We start from the raw sequence: 26,047 nt of genomic DNA, 5'->3' as shown, positions 1-26,047 counted from the left end.
AGAGGCTTGCAATGATAAAAACAAGCAAATTGTCCACTTGTACCTATTTCAACATAATCAGAAACACAGAAACATTTTTTCTGGTGTACAACAAAATGCAACGATTGGTCCTGAATGAGCAAACATGACAGTCCACTGACAAAAATGCGTCATTTGGCAATGCAACATTCTACATGTATATATTATACATGAATTGTTTGACAGTATGAACACTGGTTTAGTAACTCTCAATATGCACATAGGCCTATAGTTGAATAGTAAACAAAATCCACGTTATACTGTCCTTACACAACTGCACCACTTTAAAGGTATATTACTTAAACAGTCAAGGTTAAAGATCTTACAAAAGTTAGCAAACTGGAATCATAATTTTTGCCATTTTATCCGTAATTTACATTAATTTACACAAACCACTTGATAAAGAATGAAGCACAAACACTCAAAATAAACGTCTGTTTGAAAGGCATGAAGTTGCAATCCGAATTTGTACATAAGGCAAACGCAAAACAATTCAAAAGTACCCGAGGTTTGGGGTATTATTCTGTATACTAAGTTTTGCACAGCACTGGTCTATGGAAGGGTGTCGTGCAGCTATTTGCGTGTGGTCACATTAGTTTGTTTGAATGTCATATTACTACATTGATCGGATAACAGGGTAGGAGGAGGCCTTTGTCACAAAAGTTGAAGACATCTCACACAACTTTTACCTAAGATGATGCGATACAAGATATTTTCTCACAAGAAATGGAAAGGAGAGGTGGATTCTCCTGTTTAATTGACGATTACATTGTAGATTTATAATAGTACTCAGAGGTCACCCAAGATACAAGGTCAATTTAATATTACTTTCAAGTGACACCCAGAATGCTTAGTACAGTGCTATTATGTTTGAAGATTTCAATGAATCATTTTGTACAGGAATTGTTGATTGACTTTTCACATTGATTGATTTGATCAATTGAATTTTTGGGGGATGGAGGTTCAGTAGAATGAAGAACTATGCTTGGTATATTTGTATTCATAATGTAAGAGGATTCCGAATACTCTATTTGTATTGAAACTGTTTTGTTGACATTTTCATTATTATCGAGCCCCTTATTGTCCTCTGAAAATAAAGTTGTTGTTATTGATTGTTGTTGTTGTTGTTTTTTTTAACTGATTCTTTTTTTTAGGGGGGGGAGGGGGTTGCAGAGCATTGACTTCACATAAAATGACCCATCATACATGCTACTTGCTCGTGAGCGTGGTGCATTCATAGGGAACAGGGTGAGAGTTATGACTTGGTGGGAGATTATTTAGGCTCGGAATTTTCCCTCTTATGTTTCCGTCAGGTGAGGGAGGTCTTGACTGACAACTTGTCTGACGAGCTCAGGATCGAGGCCGATGTTAAGAAGTGACAAGTAATATAACTTAGGGAGACCTTGGAGATGATCGGTGAGAGCCCTCACTGCATCCAAACTGAATGCATTGTCATTAAGGTAAAGCGATTCTAAGCCATGTCCAGCAGGAAAGATGCTGATCAGGTCCTTCACATCATCATCTACCAACCGGCATGCACTGAGGTGCAAGAATGCAAGGGATGACAGTATGTGGCTGACATGTCGCACCCGTGCATGCAGGTTGGTGCCATACAGTGCGAACATATTCAACCTGCATCCTTCCAGTGCCTTCAATAGATCAACAACTTCATCCGGGGATCGTTGGTGCATAACCAAACCAAGCCCGTCAATTTGTTCATGCATGCAGAAAAAGCTGTGTGATACACACCCCACATCAAACCATGACTTTGCCTCAATGAAAACCACAAGGTGTAATTGATCAGGGTGCTTCACATCCACCACACCAAGTGTTTCCTCAAGGAGGCTTAGCTCCTCCTCCTCCTGCTGCTCAGACAAGTAGAAGTTAACATTTATCGCCCCAGCTGACTTCATGCTGTCACTCAGAAGAATTCGATTGAGAAGGGTAAGCTCCTGCTTTCTTACATGCATGTAAAAAACTGTACCTTCAAGTGGTGGAGTGACATGCAGTATGTAGTACCTCAGTGATTTCAGGTCTTCGTTACTCTTGCAGTCTACCCAAGTTGGTCTGGCTAGTTTGGTTGCCAACTCTTCTGAACCAGACTCGAATAACAACGACCGAGCCAATCTCTGAAGTTTCTCCTCATCACCTTGCATCTCTTGTATGTGATCCAGAATGAGACCAGCAGCCTGTCCTGATCTACCGCAACAAAATCTCAGCAGGTATTCCATCACAAGAATATTGCGTTCTCCAATCTGCTTCAACTGATGATGGAAATTGTTTTCATCATCTTCAAGCAATTTCACCAGGTGACAGGCTGCAAAGTATTCTTGGATGGACTTGTGGGGGAAAGTGACCAACACTTTTACATCCAGACCAATTGTGAATGTTTCATGTTGAACGAAACCCACATGACAACCCTCAGCTAAGGAAGACTGACAATTCTGAAATTCAGATTTATCGAACATGAGTCTTCCCCTCTTGAGTCTAGTAACCCTTGCAATGCAACACGCCCCAAGTCATCAATGATGGACATCATGATGGACATCATGTGCTGATCACCCATTTCTTCATTGCGGCGAATGAAAAGAACCTCTGCAAACTTTGTAAAAAGTTTGGTAATTCTCTCAGGCAATGACTTTTGATTCTTCCAAACAAGGCACATCATCTGGGAAATGATTGGAACTTTCGACATTTCCCAGAGATGTTGATTGGTTTTCAGATGTGAAACCAATGCCTCTCCCATGTCAACATCATCAGGAAGGTTTAATCTGATGTACTGATCTCTGTCTTGTGGATTGAAGCCAGTTGTCTCCACCAGGGCAAATTTTGGGTGACACCTGAGTACTGATTCGACCATGTGTGGTCGGGTGGTGATCAGCACAAAACTTTTAGTAAGGACTCTGTTGTGTAAGATATCCTGAACCCTGTACACGCCCTCCTTAGATTGCAACACATGAGACGGAATTTCATCTAATCCATCCAACAGCATAGCAATGTGTGATTCATGATCAGCAATAAACCCTTTCACTATGGATTTCGTCAATTTGGTGTCTTGAGCTAGAATTTGGTCAAATATGGCATCCAAGACACAACTAGATTGCTGCATTTGCCTCAGCTTTATCCAAAGCACAAGATCGAATCTACCAAGAAGGGGTTTTGATCTAAGTGTGATGGAGGAGTTTGCAACCTTCACTAACAGAGTTGATTTACCCGTCCCGGCCCCACCAATAAGAAGAATCTTGATTTCCTTAACTTTTTCCTGATTGAACAAATCATCCAAGGAATTGAGAATGTCATAGAGTGCTTCATCCAAGAATAATTTTCCTTCTGGTAATCTCACTGACCTCACTGATTTTGTTTTGCCTGGAATGTTCTTTTGCAAATGTAGAGGAATAAAGAATTCCTCAATACCCACTTGACGTGACTGCAGTGTAGGGTGTGCAGGAATAGTCGTTGCAGTTTGCTTGTAGTTGTCGATAATTTCCTGCTGCAAATCCTCGAAGGTACCCCGCCCCTGGAGTCCAGTGAGTACTAAAAGAAATCATAAAATTAGTATGAATAAACTACTTATTAGGCATACATGAACATGATTCATAACAATTCTTTCAAGCTGCAATTCATCCAAACCGAACAATCTGCATGCCCAGTTTTCAACCTATCACTTTTCTTCTGTAAACAGGTTTATTTTTTACCTATATGCCGTAACATATCCATTGGTTGACTTTGACGTTTCCAATTACATGCAGTAAAATGTACACTGAGAAATGTTGCCTGGGATTTACATTTACGTATCCAGATTTCGTTTTTAAAGGGTCTATGTGGTGATTTTTTCTTATTTCTTAGGCACACAATTTGTGCAACTTTCTACTCCCTTAAATGTATGAAAACTATTTGACATCCCTTTTGATTGAAAAGTGTACTTCTTTAAACACTTAAAATGTTCCATGCTTTTCCGGACAACTGAGGGTGCTGTTGCTGTGATGTCATTTTAGGAAGACACTGTTCACTTAAGGGGTTCTCTGTTCAATTAGGCACCCATTATTCAGTCATTGAAAACATTTTGAGAAGCTCATTGGCTTACTGGCATGTAATGACACAACAACGAATATCCAAAGAAAATTTACTTTGAAAAATGTTTTTGATCTCTTCCCCTATTAAGGTGCATATTTTCAAGTCCTACCTCTCGAGAACTACAAGTACAGCTTAGTAAGTCATGGAACTATGTTCAACATATAATATGCTAAAACAGTACACCATCCTTCCCATGCCCGCTCCCCCCCAATACATTAACACTTAATTTAGATACCAAAATACTTTATCGTATTGAACAAGATTATATTTACCTGGTCCTTTCAATGGCGAGTTGTAAGTGATATTAACTTGACTTGAACCAACAATGACAGGGTTCTGGCTACCGCTGATTGGGCCGGTGTTTACTATGCTGGCTCCACTTTGTTGTGGGTAATCTACAATCAAAAGCAAGAATTAAAATATCCTTCAATTTAATTCGATTCAATAATTAGGGAGTAACAGTCTGAGGACCCGGTCTTCACTGAGTGACAATGACCGTGTTGGGGGATGGCTGCTGTTAAGTCCATCATTTGTAATTTGTGCATTATGTTCGTTTGAACTTTGAAGCAACAAAAGTGCTCAAAATCTAAAGAAGGGTGCTGAACAACTAACCTGACAAGTGCTGAGCAACTAACCTGAAGAACAATACACATTTAGCATTTGGACATGATCTAGAATTAGTGTCCAAGCAAAATGGCAGCCACCGTGTGACACATATTAAACTAATGACTCAACAAAAACTTCATATTCACCCTCAAAACAGCCACAAAATGATCAGGTAACCCACCTCAGATACAAGTACTTAAAGTGGAGATTGAGGATTAAGATCGAAGTAAGGTTTACTAACGATCTTGATGAAAAGTGACATTTCCTCATCAATCCCAAGAGCTCCCCTCGTCTCTGCCTTGCCATGTGATGACAGGGGGCTGGTCGGCAGTGCGGTCCCCTTTGTTTCAGGGACTCTGCTACCCTATATATTGTGCGTAAAAGCGTCAATGCAAAGGATGGGAGGGAAGGATGATGTCAGGGAACCGATATCAGGGCCAGGGGAGTCATAAAATGCAGGGTTTACAGACAAATGTTTGTGTCTCACCCGGTCTTGGCTGTAGTTGCGGTGGTGGTTGTGGCGTTGGTTCCTGCTGGGAAGGCTGTCCGCTGCCAGACTGAGTTGTTTGTTGATCATCCCTCGCTCCATCAGTCGGTAGTTGTTGGGTCGGAGCGGTGCTTGGACCAGGGTTAGTTTGTGTCTCACCCGGTCTTGGCTGTAGTTGTGGCAGTGGTTGTTGCGTTGGTTCCTGCTGGGAAGGCTGTCCACTGCCAGACTGAGTCGTTTGTTGATCATCTGGTAGTTGTTGGGTCAGAGCTGCTTGACTGTCTGCTACTGTGTTTACGGTAAGAGCAACCCACAAACCAAACATGAAGTTCCTAAGTATTTCTCAAGCATTCGTGCTGACAATACATGTATTTTTTAATTGTTTTAGCAATATTAGTGACCTTGACCTTTGACCTGTCGGCCCCAAAAGCAAAAGGCCTCTTAAGACTATCAAAAACAAAGGACAACCCACAAACCAAATTTCAAGCTCCTAAGTAATTATTCTCAAGTAATTGCGTTGACAAGATTTCTTTTGTTTTAGCAGTAGTGACCTTGACCTTTGACCTGTCAACCCTAAAATTAATAGGCTTGTTAAGACTATTCAGAACAACCCACAAACCATAATTCAAATTCAAGACTGTCATAGAGCTCATTGCACAACTTATCAAGGTTGATACAAGATGGACAAAATGATTTTCAAAATGGCTGGCTGAGGTGATCCAACGACTGTTTCGCGAACGAAAAAAATTCACACACAAACAGCCATCGTAAATGCCACTTTTATCCTCGTCCAATTATTCAAAGCGTTGTGCAGCTACGCCAAGTTTCGTAAGATTGATCGTAAGTTTATTGCGCAGCTGCGCAACAAATTTGTTGCGTAAGTCTTACACATGGCACAAGCTGCACCTTTTTTTTTATGAAATCAGCTCCTGCCCACTGTCATGGCACAACCAACAAAGGGTCTATATTAAACCAAAATTCAAGATTATTTGAAATGCTAACAAACGGACATTTTGGGGATAAGAAACATTCAATTTACATACCTACATTTGCATATTTCTTAAATTATGGCAGAGTTTTTGCTTACCCTCACTGAGTCCGATCTCCTGAACGCCTGTTGCCTTGACGTCGCCCTCACTGAACAGCCTCTCAGCCTCCATATCAGACTTGGCTGTGGACTTGGCTAGATTCACAGCTGCAATGTAGCCTAGTGCAGGGGTGAGATTGTTGGAAAATGAAAAAAATCCACAAAAATTATCAGCAAATAAATGCACTGTGGATCTGCAAACATTTCAACTCATTTAAATACGTGTCCTGAATGACTTCAAATTAACTTCAGATTCGCGTTCACATTCAATGTGTGATGCGATCAAACTAAATGAGTCGTTTGTCGGCAATTACGATTTTAAGATACAGCCCAAAATAGTTCAGTCAGGGTGAAAATTTCAAAATTGACTTTTTTGTAAAATCAGAAGGCTACATATGTCCTCTTTCATGTCAACATTTTTTCCCGAGAAAATATCACGATAAAGTATTCAAAACATGACATTTTTTGCTAAGGAGTAACAAGTTTATGTCAATAACCTAAAATAAAGCATGTTTATTGTTGTGTAATAAACACTTCAATTTGAATCGTTGATTTCTCTGTTTGAGTCTCTGTTTTCTTGTTTCAAATCTGCCTGTGTTCTGAGTCCCATAATTTCTGAACGGAAGGTCCTATTCACATGGGGTTTTCACCAAATATAAACTGAGATACAGCTCTATTCAAAAATGTAAAAAAAAAAAAACTACAAAATTCGATAAGGGCCGACAAATGACTCATTTAGAATGATCGTATCTCATGTTGTGCATTTGGCCTGAAGACTGCTGACCCACCTGCCACCATTTTCTCGTACTTCTCGTCAATCTTGAGGATTTCTTGGTAAGTCCTAACAGCCGCCTCATAATCCTTCAGTCCCTGCTGGGCCTTGCCAAGGTGCACCAATGCCTTGACGTTGTTGGGTTCCAACTGCAAGGCAGTCCGGCAGTCCTCCATTGCCTCTGAAAACTTTTCCAATTTGTTGTAAGCCTGGGGGGGGGGGGGAATAAGTGAAAAGAGGGGATTCAGATTTGCCACATAGTGAACAACGAAGCGTTGTGTGTCTCAAACAGGATAACAGGTGTGTTTGCCTCGGATTAATCGTCTGCCTTACGTGCAGTACTACAAAAACATACATGTACAGTAAGATGAGTTGGCCCCCCTCCCAAAATGATATGTTTTACTTTCTTTTTTCCCCTTCTTTTTAAGAAAACTTTTCAGGAAATAACTTAAAAACGTTGCATATCTCTCTCACAAGCCATCAGCAATGTGCAACTAGTGCACAGTACTATAAACTTAATCCCTTTCCCCTTTTCAGAAAATCAAGCCCTCTTGGCCCCCCCCCACCCCCCCCCCCCCCCCCCCCCCAAAAACAAATGGTTACGCCCCCCCCCCCCCCCCCCCTTGAGAATGGCAGCATGTGCAGTTCTACAATAATGGTTGTTTACTTCATGAACCCTGCATTGCATATAAATACAACGCGTTGCAAATTATCTCATATACACCACAATGTCTATATTACATTTGCGTGAAGGGTACATGTGACTCGCAACAGAATACTGCAGCTTTTCAATATCATGTCTGGCACGAGCGAGTTAAAAACCTTCAAAACAATTGTTGACTGCTGTGATGTGGGATATGTCATGTTTAGCACCCTCTGCTTTACCTGCAGGTGCTATGCCCCTCTCAGGTGTCATATCCCACATCACAGCAGTCAACAATTGTTCATTTGTCTACCTTTGGGGGAGTGTGGCGTAGTGGTTAGGGTTATAGTGACTCATGATCAGAGGGTAAGGGGTCCAATCCAGCTGCTGGTCATATGGTGTGTCCTTGGGCAAGCCACTTCACCTCCACTTGCCTCTCTCCACCAGGAGTACACATGTAAATGGGTAAGGGTATTACTTGGGGAGCAACCTACAATGGACTGATCCAGGGGGGAATAGAAATATTCTCAGTCATTTCATGAATACGGGAGATCTTGGCTCATATTAAAACTAGTCCGAGTAACTAGGACTCAACAGATCGCTTTCTTAACATTATTGCCCGACCATGTCCAAATGTTAAAAAAGCGATCCGTGGAGTCCTAGTTACTCGGACTAGCTCATAACAGACTTGACTTGACTTGCTTACCTGTGCCCTGTTGGTGTACAGCACCACAAAGTCTTTTAGACGTTCCAGGCCCTGCGTGTAGAGTTTAACGGCTCGTGTGTAATCGCTCTTCTTGAATGCTTGGTTCCCCTGATCTTTCAGAACCGTCGCCTCTGCTTTACGCTTCTCTGCGCGCTCGTTGGCGTCTGCTTCCTGGGCTCTCATGACATTATCTGAAAATAAAGTCGATCGCACGTAACACATAAAAGGACAGAGTTTTCTACAGTATAATCCCCCGTTAAACCTAAGACCAGCATTGGAACGACGCAAAGGCGTGCGCGGTTGCTATAATTCGTCGGATCAGTGCGCGACATCGCGTCAAGCTGCTATTCAAAACAATTTGAAACATGATTTAGCAACTTTTGATTTGAAATTGAAATCCTAGAATGCTGTTTTTTCTCAGAATATAAAGCTGAAGCTGAGCTGAAACTTCATCAAGTAAGTTGTTCAGTATCCTTCATTAGAATTTGAACACTTTTGTTGCTTCAAACGAACAAAATGCACAAATTACAAATGATGGACTATAGCTTTAATAGAGCACTGGAACGGTGATTCAGAGGTTCTCTGTTCAAATCTTATTTTAGTGAATTTCTTAACCAATCTGCTTAAAAAAAATTCAAATATAAAAAAAAGAGATACGACTTTTTCGTCAACGTTGCTGGGCAGAAAGCACCGAAAAAACTAATAAAATTAAAAACTCATTCTGATTGCGATTGATTGCTGTGTCTCAGATCAAAATTAGAAATATGCTGACCCATCAGAGGATGGAAGCAGGAATGTCTTCAACTGCTGGTGAAAATGTCCCTTCTAAAATGGAAAAAAAAAAATGAAAAACAGGTTGGTCTCCAACCCAACCACTGCCAGCTTTAAACACTTTTTATTACTGCAAGCTGGAATGAATGCCTCCAAGCGAGACACGACCATTAAATCTGGAAACTATGACAAATCCATTGTCTGAAAAAAGGCTGTGTCACTCACCAGAAGCGTGGGGAGGCTCAACATCCAATTTTCTTTCTGAAATAAAATAGTATGAAATGTTTTATGCATTTGCCTTTACAGTGTAAATACCACTGCATTGTGAAAAGAGGTACTGACAAATTGAAAAAGGACACAGGACATAATAATTCATTTACTTCAGTTTACATCTTTCTAGAGTGATTTTTTTTTATATATACCTGCTTTTACCAGCATAAAAAAAATGGTAATTTAACAAGGTCAGGAAATGTTTGATAGCTGCTGTCTATTAATAGTTTTGACCGTGTGTATGCCGCACACGTGGGTCGTATTTTACTGGACACCTCTCAGCGTAAGGTGCTGCCATTGTCCAGAATGGATAAATAAAATGTGTTTTCATTTTCGATTTAAGTGTTCCTTTTTGCCATTTATTTTTCTAAATAGAAATAATTGATACACAACACAGAGTTCAATGAAATATATAATCCGATTAAAATTTATCATAACTAAATGTTTTGAAAACACAAGTGCACGATTTTGGGGAAAAGAGATAAACCCAAAGTTAATAATAATAACCTGATTATAATGCACCTAGTCAGTTTCCCTTTGTGGTTCATTTGAATATTTGTAACAAAAAGCCGTATCCTCTCTGAGTGATCCTCGTTTGCATTTCCAGGTCGGAGGACCTTTTCTTTTTTATTTCTTTCAGTACTGAGGCCCTCGGTTTTGAACATCGGTCCAAACTTCAACGGGGTGGATCTTTATTTCTTTTAGGTGGCAAGGATTTAAGCGTTAACTGTTAGAAGAATTGTAATGAGTCACTATTGGTTGTGGTATTGTGTAGTACGGATGCTCGGAGTAATTCACCATGGGGTGAGGGGGGGGGGCAGGTCACCAGTGCCGTCCCCCTTGTTTCAGGGTCTCTGCTATGCTATATATTGTGCCTAATAGCGTCAATGCAAAGGATGGAGGGGAAGGATGCTGTCAGGGAACCGATATCAGGGCCAGGGGAGTCATAACATGCAGGGTTTACAGACAAATGTTTGTGTCTCACCCGGTCCTGGCTGTGGTTGTGGCGGTGATTGTTGTGTTGGTTCCTGCTGGGAAGGATGTCTGCTGCCAGACTGAGTCGTTGTTGATCACCCCTCACTCCATCAGTCGGTAGTTGTTGGGTCGCAGCTGTGCTTGGACCAGGGTTAGTTTGTGTCTCACCCGGTCTTGTCTGTAGTTGCGGTGGTGGTTGTGGCATTGGTTCCTGCTGGGAAGGCTGTCTGCTGCCAGACTGAGTCGTTTGTTGATCACCCCTCACTCCATCAGTTGGTAGTTGTTGGGTCGCAGCTGTGCTTGGACCAGGGTTAGTTTGTGTCTCACCCGGTCTTGTCTGTAGTTGCGGTGGTGGTTGTGGCATTGGTTCCTGCTGGGAAGGATGTCCGCTGCCAGACTGAGTCGTTTGTTGATCACCCCTCACTCCATCAGTCGGTAGTTGTTGGGTCGCAGCTGTGCTTGGACCAGGGTTAGTTTGTGTCTCACCCGGTCTTGGCTGTAGTTGTGGCGGTGGTTGTGGTGTTGGTTCCTGCTGGGAAGGTTGTTTGTTACCAGCCGGTAGTTGTTGGGTTGCAGCTGCTGACTGTCTGGTGCTGTGCTTGGACCAGGGTTAGTTTGTGTCTCATTTCGTCTTCGGGCTCTCTTAGCCGGTGGTTCTGCCATTTAGCGCTGGTGATGTACGTGGGCACAGTTTAATTCAGACAGCTTCGGTAGTTCAACCCGGCATAATCCTGTGAGTGCAAAGTACAATCAGGTAAAATCACATAAGGGATGCTGTTGGTCGGTCGGTCGGTCGGTCAATTGGTCAAACGGTTGGTCACTGTGTCAGTCGGTCGATCTGTCATTCAGTCGATTGGTTGGTCCGTGTTCTTATTGCAGTGCTCAGTTAAATATTACAAGCTACATGTATATAAGACAACAGGAAAAATCTGCACTTAAATGATTCAATTGGCCAATTGTTAATAAATATTGTTCCGATTCGAAAGACTTTACGCACTGGCAAGGGCATCAATCGCTTCTCAAAAGTGGGTGGGGGGGGGGGGAGGACAAACCGGAAAATCTGAGGCAATTACTTGATGTTAACAAATTCGTTTCAGCAAAAGATTTTCATTTTCGAGTTCGGAGTAATTAAATCAGCTATTCTGAGCTATAAAATCAAATGCAGGCCTACAAGTTTTATTCGGGGACGAGTGATGGGGTGGGGCAAATGATTTGATACCCCAACTTTAAAAAGTGGGGGGGGGGGGGGGGATGGGGGGGGGGGGACATACATGTAACCGTGACTGCGCATGACCGCGCAGTAAATGTTCAAACAAGTCAGAAGTTAAAAGTGTCCATGAACACAAGGGGAGCTCCTGGAATTGAACGGGAAATTTCACTTTTCATCCGCATCGCAAGTTAACCACGTACCTCGATCTTAACCATCGATCTGTACTTGTATCTCAGGTTGTGTAGGGCCTATCTACATGTAGTTATTTTGTGACCACCACTCATCTATCCAACCTTGTAGCCGGGTATGAGGATACAAAGTCACGCTTGACTGCTCATCCACAATACGCATGCACTTCCCACTCCGTATCCCTGTTTCCGCGTAGCCACTCCAGGTGACCTACTTTGGACTGTTTTTCATCTTTCCCATTCAATTGACGCAGTAAGTACTGGAGGAAAAATTTTTTTAAAGGGAGGATTTTTTTAAAGGGAAAATAGCGCCCTCTTGCGCCCCTCCCAACTCAATTCCACTCCATATCCGTGTAAAAAATATACTTAAAAAAAAACTTTAAAATAAACATATTCCAAAATTTGGGGAAAATATATGGCGGCTATTTACGATTTATGCAAATTATGCATCCTTCCCAAAAGAATTGTAGGTGTCACTTCTTCTAAGTATCTTCTCTAGGGCTATAAGAATCAATCTGCCAAGTTTGGTGCTTTGGACCAGTTGGTCAAGATTTTGTCAAAAATTTGAAAATCCATGCAGATTTGGGAGATTCTACTCACAAAATTGGACTCTGTCTTTGCTCAGATTGACTCCGAATCGACACAGAATAAGATCACTTTTGCATTGACAAGTACCGTTAGCATGACGTCATCATGGGCCATGTGACGTCATCGTCAATGTGCGTTTTTCATCATGAATGTAGCATTGAACTGTGTTTGTCAATAAGATAGGAATGTTTTATAGATGAAAAAAGATGACGTTATGGTGCCATCATCACATGATTTTATATATGATTTCTTCGAATTTTGAAGATTATCACCATATCTCCCCAACACAAAATGCTAATTTCAAAAATCTTTTGGTAATAGGTTTGTTCGGTCATAGATACATGTATGAACAGGTACCATCATGAAAAATGTGAAGTTCTAAAAGAAACAACAGTGTAGGTCCGATTGTCATGAACTTGGTGGAAGGTAGATAATGTTACTAGTATGCACAATTCGAAATGACGTGAAGATGACGTCATCAACTTATTCTTAATAAATGTTTTAACTGTTCTTTATGGCTACCAGCAAAACTTTAAAGTAAATGCATTTAATACAATGACATATCAATTACATGACTACGCATTGCCCCCCCCCCCCCCCCCCACCCACCCAAAAAAAACCTCATAAAAAAATTGTAATGCGGGGAGAAACCTACACTCCGTTTGTAAACAGACATAAAAAGACCTCTGGTTTCTTTTTGAAATTCTTGTTCAAATTTTGAAGAATTATTCAGTACATCTTTAATTATCTTCTGAAATATTGAAATGGACAAAATGTCTTATATAGATCACTGTAGTCTGCCCGATCTTATTACCGCATGTAGTTTTTGTTGGAACATTACTTAATGTATGTACACTTCACATTTTGCAGTCTAAAATAAACTGTGATTCCTACGTTTGTAAGCTAGCATTTAACCTCATTCAAAGTAACTGACCATATTTTCTTACCTCTTTTAAATTCCCAATCAAATCACCTGAAGACAAAGTTTTCTACTTTCATGTAAAGCGCACAAACAGTTGAGGCTTTTGATGGGGCGGATTTGGTAAAGATGGCGCTGGGCAAACACAGCATCGTCATCAAGTCGCGTGACATGGTTTATATTTAGAGCTTGGGATTTTTGTTTTGCTGCATACATGTACATGTACGTCACACATGGACAGTCTGTATATCGGTTTATCTGTGTACATATTTACTTGACACTTGAGTTTTAATTTGGACCTTAGAGACAGGTAGCTCCATGCACTGGTTCTATCTACAGGTGTACTTTGTTACATTTCAATCGCACACACCTCAGCAGTCAGCATCTGTGTACATATTTATTTCACACTTGAGTTTTGGACCTTAGGATACCGTAGGTTCATGCATTCTATCTACATACAAAATGCACTTTGTTGAATTTCAATGGCATACACCTCAGCATCCATTTAATTCCACTAATCCACTTTTGTTTTTTAACCCTCAAATAAATACCCTATAATATTGTAAAAATCTTGCTTGAACCCAACACATGAATTGCAGTTTCTAGGGTTCACCATCAATTCAAATGAAATGGAAGTCTGGCTTCCTATTGAACCAATTGTGAAGTTATGTCGTTCCTTAGTTACCCAAACATGGCCGACTGTGCAGTTTGTCGCTCAAGTAATTTGGAAACTGGTTTCTTGCTTTCCAGGAGTACAATTGGGTCCCTTGTCTTACAGGAACCTTAAAATCAGTATTAGATGCAGCACTTAACCCGTCGTCCGATTTTTATGTTTTTGGTATTAAAAGATGCTCAAGGCTCGAGGCTAAAAAGTCATAACAGCTCGGGTCATGGAAAACATTTTTTTTCAAGGCTATCGCGGAAAAAGTTAAAGGTAGAGTCCATCATTTGCAGCCATCCGAAAAGTAACTGGCGTAATTATTGTTGAAAAACTAACTTGGTTGAAAGATAGTAAGGAGACTAAACTCCCTGTGAAATTATTCTTTCTGGGAAGCTGTCATTTTGAAGTAATCAACGAAAGAAGGCATTTCCAACGGTGATTCTTAAGAAGCACCGTAGGAAAATTTAAATTAGTAGTTCGTTTTGTTATTCAGCGCAGCGCGCACAAGTATTCGAACGACGCACACGCGCACGCGGTTGTTATAATTCATCGGATCAGTGCGCGACGTCGCGTATAGTTGCAATTCAAAACAATTCAAAACATGATTCAGCAACTTTTGATTTGAAATTGAGATCTTAGAATGCTGTTTTTCTCGGAATGTACAGCTGAAGCTTAGCTGAAACTTCATCGGGTTAGTTGCTCAGTATCCTTCATTAGATTTTGAACTCTTTTGTTGCTTCAAACGAACAAAATGCACAAATTACAAATGATGGACTCTACCTTTAAAGGGGGCGGGGGGTGGATTCTGCCCCTCCCCTCCCTTTTAGGGTTAAGGAAAACGGAGGAATTTTCACACAAAAATGTCATTGATAAAGAAGCAAGAATTGAATTACAGTGGTGGGTTTCCAATTTTCCCGCTGCGTCTCGTTCTATTTTGCCTCAAGTGAGTAACTTGCAATAGAAACAGATGCATCCAATAGTGCATGGGGAGCCTAATGCCTCGCAATTAATCTTAAAACTAATGGAAGATGGACTGCAAATGAAACCAAATTTCATATCAATTACGGCACCTTGAGCTGTTGGCTGTTTTCTAGTGTGGCTATTTGTTCGTTTGTATCACACGTGGACGGTATAAAACCATATCCGTATATCACTGGATACCACTGCAGTAAAATCATATGGATGGATGCCATTCATTGAAACTAAATCAGTTGACTAAGAGAATATGGCTGTGGTGTGTAGAACATGACTATGGCTAATTTCACATCATATTCCAGGTGTCAATAACACCATGGCTGATTCCTTATCACAGTCATTTAATGACAATCTTGAGAGGCAACTCAACCTTCATGTGTTTTGCCACATTATGTCTTTTGGGATTTTAAACCGATCGTAGATCTGTTTGCTTCTAGAATAAACTGCCAAAACAAATCTTTCGTATCTTAGCTGCCAGATCCACAGGCAGGAACTTGTGATGCCTTTCAGTGCCATGGGGAAATGAACTAATTGATTGTTTTCCGCCATTTTCTCTGATCGACAGAATCTTACAGAAGATAGAAATGGCCAGGAGTGCTCATCCTCCCCTTCTGGAAAACACAGCATTGGTTTCCACGGCTACTACGTCTATTGACAACAGAGCCAGTTGGACTGACCAAGACCAAGACACTTCTGCGTCTACCTCACGACCCACAGTGTCAACATCCACTAGCAACCAGCCTAGTGCTGTGTGTGGCACACTTGTCAGGAATTCTCTCATTGAGAAAGGACTATCAGAGGAAACAATCGAGATTGTCATACAGTCCTGGAGAATCAGAACACGTAAACCGAACAGTTCAGCATTATGTAATAATTCCTGGATCCACCCCTGCTGCGTTACCAATAACAAGTGCAAGTGCAAACTCTGGCAACAAATGTGACCACACATTTGGTCAATTTTGACATTTCCTCCTTCTGGACACTGTCCAACCGCTACACAAAATACTACGTGACTATAACATTACTGCACATACTTTGCCTCCATTTACAAACTTTTTTTATAAACATCTTTCCAAATTGTTACAAACAGTTTTTGTTAAGTATTTTATTCGCCTTTTTTTAATTTCAATTTGGAAGTTATTTTTTTATGGGAAACTTAGGGGCTTATTTTGATCAATTTTCGGGGACAGACTTAATGCAAAATTAACATGCATGCGCATCGATTGAAACAAAACCGGTGTTCTGAAAACTTTTGGCAAGAGTGCATTTTATGACCACGGCATGGCATTTGGTCAATTAGTCAATTTTTTGGGTGAAATAATTTTGGTCAATTTTTGGGAACAGACCGACCAACCGACCGAAAGACAGACAGACCGACCGACTGAAAGACAGACAGACAGACAGACTGACCAACCACCAAGTGACATGTAGAAGCTCCTGCCAGAGCTTAAACAAACTTATTAGCAAACCAACAGAATGTTAATTTGTTGACCTCTTTTTGTAGTTTATAGTCATTTCATGGCAAGGGATCTTCTGTGAGAGAATCCACCCTACACAATGCAGGGTTTTCAAATTTGCCATGTTCTTTTCTTCACGTATGTTTCAGCCCCATAGACCGTGCGTGCATTTAGTTGTCTTCTCACGCATGCGCAATGGTTTCCTCCGCATCGTCAGCTTGCAAACAGCAGTAGCAGACGACACACTGAACGATTGTCTGGTTTTCATGTCTTTTTTTATCCTTCTCAAACGTACTTAAAAGATGATTCAAACCAAAAATTATCAGTAGACCAAGTGAACAAAGATATAAATTGTCTCCACAGTGTGGTATGGTACTAAAAACCTTTTCAAATATATAAAAAAAACCCAATAATTATGGAAAAAAACGTACAAAATGAAAAGGAAAAACATCGTTCGCTTTTGAGTTTGGTTTACACATTTGGAAAATTTGCCGGGTTTACCTTAGATCAGCCGTAGTACCATCGGAAAGGATGATAGATTATTATCATTTTACAGGTGATTTGATGTAAGAAGGAAACCTGTAGCTTATAAAAATCGTCATTTTTCGAGTAAACCCATTTTGAAAGCTTCGTGCACAAATAAACTGGTCCCATTTCAGGGCCGGGAACCAGTCAGTTGTAAATCGTTTCAGTTAAATGTATACATTTCCAACGCGTCGAAAGATTACAAACAGAGCGCCGCGGCACCTGGCTAGCCATGTTTACGGGCCAGATTCCAGGGTCTGTGTACAGTACAGGTACGTGCACAATAACGTTACATTCAACGAAAAAAAACGTATAACGTGAGACCTTACTTTTCTCATTGAAACGGTTTCCGACTTAAATGATATTTATACATCGCACTTTCCGTGGCATCCTTTACCATTTTTCAGTGAAGCCAAGTTTACAATTACTCGGCAAAACTGAAAAACTATCCCCTAAACTGTCGCCTGTTTTGACTTTGTGACCCAATACTTTCGTACTACACGACACTGAAAAACAAAAAAAATGCATCAAATACTCTCTGTTTTTTTGCGCTAAGGTTTGCAAAAGTGACTTTGATTGCCTTAGATTCCTGTCCACGTGGAAAGAAAAATTTATCAAAGTACTTTAATTCGAGCGTGATGTTGACCGATACTTCCACTGGGTCAAACTGCGACTGCAGATATCCATTTTTGCTGATTATCTGTATTTCATATTTTGAGTGCGCATGCGCGCAAACTAAATGAGCGGCTGAAACATACGTGTCTTGTATCATGGGTGACCGATAAAAAAGTTATTGGCAAGTAGAAGTATGACAGACTGACAAATAAACCTAGGGAAAGTTAAAAACACAGTAATTTTCCTACCTACATTGTACCAACCTGGATAATTGTTAGGATGTTAGAGTAAACGCACACATATTTGGGGATTAAGTGAACCTACCATGATACGGGTCTTGACACACATCCATGGCTTGGCCAGTGTCAATTCTTGCTGTCCTCTTTGGAGGTTTGTGGCCATGAACTTCCTGTATGCATCTTCATCGGTCTCTGCAAGCTCATCCAGCATTGACCAAAAGCACTGTGCCTGCTTCATCAGGTCATGTTGGACGCCTGTCGCCATACTTTACTGAAATTGGTGAAACAAGGCAAACAAAGAAATTGGTCATTCAGTAATGAGTGGTTGTACCCGGTCATGCTATTTAGTGTCAATTATATTCAATTGTATTTAAAAAGGCCGGTTCCTGCTCACACAATCATGTACAATGTTTTGCTTGATAACAAACGGAACGTCTTTCTGCGTACCGACCGTGTGTATTCATGAGGTCTATGGTGACTCATGTTTATTCATTGCATCATTGTTGAGATAACAAAAGCGCACGGCTGGTCTAGCTCATTAAAGTTGCCGTGCTTGAACGCACACACCCATCCAGTCTGCAGATTCCCGCCCTCCTTGACAACTGCAGACTGCGGGCATTCATTATCGAGATGCGGCCTAAACACAATCAGCATCAACAAAGCTTCAAGAAGTACATGTGCACTCTCAAGCTTCCAAACAGGATTCTGAAAGGGCTCTCTCATTGACACACGTGACTCAGCTGACATGTGTACATCCGGGTACCTGCATTTCAGCATCGCCTTTGTACATGTAGAAGGCAAAGTTAGGCAGTTGAGAATACAGTCAGTATGTCGAGTTCAACTTGGTGAATAGAAGTAAACAACCGGAACTTTACTTAGATCTGCCTGTCACAGCAAAATACCCGGCAGAAATGTCTAGGAACTTTGAAACTTCAAAGGCTGTAACTCGCTATAGAAACACTGTATCGCCATACAGTTTGCACTAGCCCTATTCTATGACCACGCACTGGAGTAAACTCTATAATAAGGGCAATACAATGTACATATGAACAAAATCATAACTTATTGGCAATGAGAGACTATACAAAGCAGATTCAAAAATCAAATTATTACTTATTTAATAAGGGAATAAATGTGTGCTCGAGAGGTTTTTATCACTCTGTTTAATACCGCTTAGAGTCTGGGTGCTGAAAATTACCCGAGCCAGAGGCGAGGGTAAATATCAGCACCCAGACTCTAAGCGGTATTAAACAGAGTGATAAATACCGACCGAGCACATATTTATTTGGAGTTGATATGGATTGCCGCCGGCAAACCTTTAGTAAACGTTAGTTTGCCGTCATTACCTCCGGCAAAATATCCACTATCTAAGATTTATAAGATGCTAAAACTAAAGTACATAATGTAAATCTTACTGAATTGAAAAACTCCAAATTCGGCCACTTAAATTGTTGTATCTCCAAAATGCAAACACCTATGAAGCTGATTCAAACGCCATTGATTTTGTTGTGTAAGTCTCTTCTCAGTGATACAAAATGAAATTCGCCGGACTCCTTAACTAACATGACTAAAGCAACAGACGCCAGCAGTCACACTGAGTGTGCATGTCACTTTTTGTCAGTCACTGCTAAAACTTTGTTATGTTCGTTTGTTCTTACTTTTGGCGTGAAATCGGTGACAACAACTCTTGTATGGCCTGTAGACAATCCGGCCTCTTTTTTGTCTCGAAAAGTTGCATTGGCGGGCGCCCTCTCTAGTTCACGTAGAAATCTAATATTCTGAGGGCGCCCTTGTTAATTAACGGTGGGCCGGGGGTGGGATTAATGTTTGTGCGGGAAGACTTTTAACAATGAATGTAATTACCAATAATTTAACACCCCCCCAATAAAAAAAAAAAAGTCTAGAATGTCAACTTTCATGGAAGAAATACTCAGGCTGACTCATTTGTTGGGACGCCAAAAGAATCGTTGAAATGACCAAAGCAACGTAGTGTGTCTATCGCGAAACATAAATTTGATTTCAGATTTAGTTCTTTGATGTTCTTGCACAGGTTCTGTTCATTCGCCTATCGTTGATTCATGAAAGGGGATGAATTGGGGGTGGGGGGGGGGAATTTTTATAGCCGATATAGTTTACAAGTTCCATTTTTTGTTATTAATTGGGTGCAAAAAAATATTTAAAAAGGCTTTTTGTTTTCAAATAAGAGTCGCTATATAAGCCCACAACAGCAAAACACTGCAGGTCCACAACAAAACAATGTATTGAAACAATGAATAATTCAAGACAACTTCAACTTATTTTAGTCAGGTGGCTTAGACCCAATATTTGACAAGATCGTGACCAACTGGTCCAAAGCAACAAACTTAGCAAATATGTTGTTATAGCCTTAGAGAAGATATTTTGAAGGGGTGACACCTGAAGTTCTTTGGGAAGGGTGCCTAATTTGCATAAATCGTTAATCCCTAATGTGTAATACATAATCAGTGGCGTAGCCAGGAATTTTTCATGAGGGGGGCGGGGAGGGCTGGAACATATCATGGGGGGGGGGGGGCGTCATGTAGATCAATGATATATTTTTTAGAAACTCAAAATCTCAGTGGGGGGGGGGGGGGGGCAACGCGACTGGGGGGCGACAAGATTTCATGGGGGGCTGTCCCCCCCCCCCCCCCCCCCCCCGGCTACGCCTCTGTACATAATGAAGTTGGTCCACCCTCATCTGTGCAAGTTGGCACATACGGTACAGATATTTGTTTTCATTTTGTTTCCTCGTATGTGTGGACATAATTCAATGATGATGATGCCACTTCAAGGCTGAGGGGAGGCATGTGACATGTATCGATAATACTTATTTAAAAAAAGCAGCAAAGATGGGAGTTACATGACATACGGAATTAGTTACATGACAGGAACGGAATTTAAGAGGAAACATCAAACACATCCAAATTTATTTCCATTTATTTTACCCATGCACTTGGTCCTTTCTACAGTTTTGTTTTCTCATACAAAGCCAGCCGCCAAGAGGTCAGTAATGATACAAACAGAATTTAAGGGGAAACATCAAACACATCAAAACTTATTTCCATTTATTTAACCCACCCTTGGTCTTTCTACAGTTTTGTTTTCTCATACAAAACCAGCCGTAAAGAGGTCAGTAATGATACAAACAGAATTTAAGGGGAAACATCAAACACATCAAAACTTATTTCCATTTATTTAACCCACCCTTGGTCTTTTCTACAGTTTTGTTTTCTCATACAAAACCAGCCGCAAAGAGGTCAGTAATGATACAAACAGAATTTAAGGGGAAACATCAAACACATCAAAACTTATTTCCGTTTATTTAACCCACACTTGGTCCTTTCTACAGTTTTGTTTTCTCATACAAAACCAGCCGAAAAGAGGTCAGTAATGACACAAACAGAATTTAAGGGGAAACATCGAACACATCAAAACTTTTTTCCGTTTATTTTACCCACACTTGGTCCTCTCCAAATGTCTTTTTTTCCCCCTCATAATTATCCGTGATGAAGTACCGTACATCGAAATGTCTCATATATTACCAATATCGTTTGTTAAAGGCATATATCATTGCATTTATCCGAAAAGTAAATACCGACTAATTATCGACAAGCTTACTAAGTCTTGGATTATAGACTAGTACCATACATCCCGTGAAGTTTATTGTAGGTGAATCCCAACGATCAGTGAATATTAATAGTCAGGTGGCTTAGATCGAATTTTTGACAAGATCGTGACTGACTGGTCCAAAACACCAAACTTGGCAGATAGATTCTTATAGCCCTAGAGAAGATATTTGGAAGCAACCTCGTCCCCAGTGCTTACTTTATTTCCAACGTTGTTTCCAATAGTAAACCCTGGATAGGAAACTTCATTCCTGCATCCTGATTCGATACCGCAATTGGCTAGAAATGGATTTATATCGTGTACTTTGTGTTGGTATTCACAACGTGCAGTACATGTTTTCACGATCATTCGTCCACGCCTTCTCGAAAATATTCATTTCCTTTCCAGTTTGTTAATATTAATATGAAATGTGATACTACATGTTGTCTCGTTAAGATCGTAACAGTTTAATTAAAATAAAATCATGTTTTTGTAACTCACACCATGCTCGCGCTGCGACGAATTGATTATGTTTTACCCCAGACACCGCATACAAAAACAAACACAAATGTAACGCACAGGCAGGCACCAGACTACTCCTAATTTGCATACGTTTTCAAAAATTTTGCACATGCAAATGATCCGATACCAGGGTGAGAGAGCAGGCAGTGGTGGGCGCGTACTGCTCGACACCCTGGGGACGAGGTTGATTTAGAAGAGGTAAAATCTGGACTTTTGCCGAGTGAAATGGAAAAGTCCAGATTTGACCGAGCGATAATATTCCTCCCATTTCTCAATTTAAAGCCACTCAATATTTGTTTTATATAACTGACATATAGATCCTTGTCATTTGATATTTGAACTTTTATTTCAATACAAAACTGGAGGAAAATGTATTTCTCTCTTTGAAACCACCCCTTCACGAAAATGTTTGAATCCAACGCTGTAGCGCTTGCTCTTTGGAACAATACGCGCTACGCGCAACGCTGAACGTGCATACAAGCATACACCGCGTCATGATCCTAACTGTTGAATAGTATTTCCCATTCCCCATGGGCGGATAGTACTTTTTGAGCGGCGGCGTGAATAGGAGCAATAACAAATGTCACGTGATGTGAGTTCCACCAGTCGAATGACTAGGATCTGTATGTCGGTTATATAAAAGAATTTATAACACCTCACCCACAGATTCTGTGTCTTGATTGGCCGAGAGCGAGTCACATGTTACTTTCTAATTTTGCTATCTTTGCCACATTTAGCTTAAACTCGACCATAACCCAATCTAAAAACACGTTAAAATTGTGCAGCAGCAGGATTCCAGTTAAACCAGTGAGTTTGGCGGTTTTGAGACATCATCTTTCATTGAAAAAAACACTTTTTCATTTTGCCGACGCGCATGGCTACGGCGACGCGCGCGCATACCAGAAACCGGAGCTTTTTTTTTTGGGTATTTGTGTGCAAATGGATGCTGGTGTGCGCGTTGCGTGTAGCTCGTATTGTTCCAAAGAGAGTGCGCCGTAGACTTGGGTTCAAACATTTCGTGAAGGGGTAGTTTGGAAGAGAGAAATACATTTTCCACCAATTTTGTATTGAAATTGAAGTTTATTTCAACTGTGTTCAGATTTAGATAATTTAAAATATTAAAATCAAGCAGAATCTGTGGGTGAAGTGGTTGACCTCTTTTTGTAGTTTATAGTCATTTCATGTCAAGGGATCTTCTGTGAGAGAATCCACCCTACACAATGCAGGGTTTCAAATTTGCCAGGTTCTTTTCTTGTAGGCCTAACGTGGGTTACCGATAAAAAGTAAAAAAGTAAAAGTATGACAGACTGACAAATAAACCCAAGGAAAGTTAAAAACAAAGTAATTTTCCTACCTATCAACCTGGATAATTGTTAGGATGTTACCGTAAACACACACATATTGTCAGCCTAAGTGAACCTACCATGATACGGGTCTTGACACACATCCATGGCTTGGCCGGTGTCAATTCTTGCTGTCCTCTTTGGAGGTTTGTGGCCATGAACTTCCTGTATGCATCTTCATCGGTCTCTGCAAGCTCATCCAGCATTGACCAAAAGCACTGTGCCTGCTTCATCGGGTCATGTTGGACGCCTGTCGCCATACTTTACTGAAATTGAAAAAGAAGGGAGCAAAATTTTGAAAATGGCGTCCACGCGATATTCGCAACGCAGCCCTCACCGATAAACGGTAAATTTCACTTTTCATCCAGATTGAAAGTAAAGCTTAGTATCTCGATCTTCAAATCATAGATCTGTAATTGTATCTTAGGTGGCATATGTAGTTATTCTGTGGCCGTTTTGAGGGTGAAATCTGATGTTTTATGTTGGCAAATGGTTGCAACCATTTGCCAACAAAAACATGTTCATTATTTGATACGCCATGTAAGTACTATCGCCAGATCATGTCCAAATGTTAAAAATAATGCAGGGGCTACTGTTGCGGCAATTGCTATCGTTACAGCATCGTCTGGCTCCCTGACCTAATAGTAAATGTCCTTCGCACAACTGCATGTGCGCACATCACATGACAAGGATTAGGGTCTGTGGATGGACAGTTCACCGTACGCATACAAAATCATAGCGGGTACCAACAAAATCAAAGAAAGTTCTTGTTTTGAAGTAGATACAAAATGTTGATTGTTTAACAGCACCATGGTTTAAGATGGTTTGTATTGATCATGTGTATGCTGCAACTTTTGTGCAAACAAAATTTTCCATCTTCTTTTTTACTACAAATACAATAGGAAAGAGTTCCATACATGGACATCACTAATATTTCCGATAAAATGCCCTAAAAAGTCCAATTTAGCAGGGAAATATTGAAGCATTTACTGAGAAACACTTGGAATTGTTCAGCCCAGTCTCATAGGGTTTGTGCACAGGGTGTCAAGTGATGTCCAGGTGGGGTATGGAAGTCTTTCTGCTTTGTTTATCCACAGACCATTGTTGTCATGTGATGTGCACACGCGCAGTTGTAACTCCGATGGGGCTTACATTGTGTACTGAGACTTGGGTAATCGTTATCTTCAGGACACCTCTATTTTTTACGAGTTCCGTTCAAAACTGACTTTTGCATGACTGTTCAGTACCGAAGTGACTTTTGAGGGCCAGTCTTTTGTCTTCAGATTATAAACTCATGTGACTTTCCTATCTTGTTTTTTGCAATCAGAGACGACATGCACGTTGCACTTCTCACAAGCGTGCAAGCCAGACAGAATGAAAGCCTGATGCTGATTGGCCGATATTAATAAATAACAAAATTTTAAAAAAATTATCAGCCAATCAGCATGATTAGCATTGAGCCTACATTATAGCTCCATGATTGCATCAAGCTTTCAAAGTTGCCATCTTGTTTTTGAACCTGTTTTCTGGTTATTGTCGTCCCCTTTCACCCCATAATTTCCTTCATAAATCAAAGACAGGCCCTCTTTCATGTCTTTCCACAAAATACTAAACAAAAAGGAAAGAATGCAGTGCCGCCAGTATTCAGCGTTTGTGCACAAAGTCTATGGAAATTCAAGAAGATTCTCAAAGTATTTTTTAACCAAATTGGAAATGATTTTCAGCCCTAGATTCATGTCTTTTTAATATTTTTACAATGACTGACCTTTATTGAGATGATGTATGAAGACAATGTGGCGTCAGGTTGTAACGTCTCTCTAAAAACGTTCCTTTCTTGCTGAACTTCAGGAGTTTCACCAACTTTCATGACTTTTGTTTACGATCGACCGGGGGACAGGCGCCCTCTCTAGTTCTAGTTGGACGTAGAAATCTTACATTCTGAGGGCGCCCTTCTCAATTAACGGCGGGGGGGGGGGAGGGGATTAAAGTAAACCGTTTGGCACATAAATTTGTCTCCGTGCTAGACTACTATTTTGTCAGGCGCGCCGAGCGCGCCCTTTTTCAGCAGAAACCTTTAGTTGACAAAAGTGTGAAGGTGAAATGTATGGGGTAATGCCCTGGTAAACTTATCGAAACAAACGACTTTCAATAAAGGAAACGGGTACATATTTCTTAAGAGGATTATGTTGCTTATATCAAAATTAATTCGGATTGCATTTTTCAAAGAAACATTTAACACTATTCGGTCGTATTATTTGTATTGTTCGACGCTTTCTCATGAACACACTATTTATTTTATCATATTAGATTTATTATAGACAACTACCCTCAAATTTCGCTCGCCTACCCCCGCCCTGCAAACTGTTTGCAGGGCGGGGGGGGGGGGGGGGGGGGGGGGGGGCGTATGAGCGAACCCTCACACTTTAATAGGCTTGTGTCACAAGGGCATTACATTTCAACAGGTAACATCAAACACTATTATAATACACATAGAGCAGTAGAGTGGTGTCAGCGCGACAAATCAATCCGAATTAAAACACAACACACTGGTTGAGGCACGATAATTCCAAAAGTGCCAAGTGTGATGAACTCATTGCCTCAATAATTGGTCGTGATGTCAAGAGGAGGTCCATTAAATTACAATTAAAAGGGAACATCAAACACTTTATATCAAAACAATTCTCAAGCAGTAGAGTGGTGCGAAAGGACATTTCCGCACATTTTTAATTTTGCCCACTAATATTTTATTTTTATTTCAAAGGAGGGCGCGTT

General features: G+C 40.7%; 1 long non-coding RNA gene and 1 pseudogene across 1 annotated transcript; both read right to left on the bottom strand.

Annotated features, from left to right (window-relative positions):
• Nucleotides 1-1,874: 1,874 nt before the first annotated feature.
• LOC119732986 lies at nucleotides 1,875-10,504 on the bottom strand (annotated as a pseudogene).
• Nucleotides 10,505-10,984: 480 nt separating this feature from the next.
• LOC119732948 lies at nucleotides 10,985-25,168 on the bottom strand. Its single transcript, XR_005271652.1, has 3 exons — nucleotides 25,041-25,168; nucleotides 17,872-18,057; nucleotides 10,985-11,140 (listed from the first exon to the last, which is right to left on the bottom strand). It is a non-coding gene; the product is annotated as an uncharacterized LOC119732948 (long non-coding RNA).
• Between the last annotated feature and the right edge of the window lie 879 nt (nucleotides 25,169-26,047).

Source organism: Patiria miniata, unplaced genomic scaffold (genome assembly GCF_015706575.1).
Source record: "Patiria miniata isolate m_02_andy unplaced genomic scaffold, ASM1570657v1 HiC_scaffold_25, whole genome shotgun sequence".
Taxonomy (NCBI): domain Eukaryota; kingdom Metazoa; phylum Echinodermata; class Asteroidea; order Valvatida; family Asterinidae; genus Patiria; species Patiria miniata.
The sequence above is the reverse complement of the archived record's forward strand: the minus strand, read 5'-3'. Positions and strand labels throughout refer to the sequence as shown.